Source organism: Dendrobium catenatum, unplaced genomic scaffold, assembly GCF_001605985.2.
Source record: "Dendrobium catenatum unplaced genomic scaffold, ASM160598v2 fragScaff_scaffold_1448, whole genome shotgun sequence".
Lineage (NCBI taxonomy): Eukaryota > Viridiplantae > Streptophyta > Magnoliopsida > Asparagales > Orchidaceae > Dendrobium > Dendrobium catenatum.
In genome coordinates, this window is record NW_021319910.1 from 610498 (window position 1) to 611480 (window position 983).

A 983-nucleotide genomic window follows, 5' to 3' on the forward strand; every position below is an offset into this window, starting at 1 on the left:
GTACCTCCACACGATGGAGCAAGTCGGCATATGAATGAACTTTATCTCATATAAGCAATGAATAAAATGACCTAGGGTGGAGGCCTCCAAGAAAAACCCTCTCAGCAGTTCAGGATCTACCCCTATAATTTGCCGAGCCTTAGTTGAAAATCGTTGGAAATACTCCCTAAGTGATTCTCCTTCATTCTGGGGAATCCCAGAGAGGCGAGAAGTGTCACGACCCGACCCGACGGGGACGGATCCCGCCCGAGCCGGACCGCGACCAAAACCTTTTATCCAGGATCTGGCCTTTGGAATTGGTTACTGAACTGAATCTTCCAAATTTACTCAATCCAACAGACACACAACCACAGAGATACTATGAATCATTCAAAACACAGCGGAACAAAACATCTATATTTTTTCATTTCCTCAAAACAAATCATCTACAGATACAGTACATGGCTTTTGAACGAAAGAAAGACAGAACAGAAAAAGCCATGACTGTACAAAAATCAAAAGGTACAACATATACCTACAGATCAGAACTCAGAAATCTACTCCTGGACTTCCTTCCTTTCCAGAAACCTGAAAACCCACCAGAAAACAAGATGTGAGCTCAACAGCTCAGCAAAGCAACAATCCTCCAATCAAAATTCTCAGAATCCAAAACCAAACTCATCAGACAGAAATCAGATCAGAAATCGGACAGAATCGTATAGATATCAAAATCAGACATATCGGAACGAAACAGAACAAATCAGAACAGATATGGACAGATCACATCAGAATCAGAAATTGTACACATTAGAATCAGAACGGATTAAATCAAAAGAGTCAGAATCATACAGAAATCAGAAATCAAAATTTCAGATCGTATCAACAGAATAGATATCAACAGAGCAGATACGGAACTCAGATATCAACAGAACAAATTCGGAAATCAGATATCAGATATATATATTTCATAGCTAAACTAAACTAAATAGAATCACTACGGATTC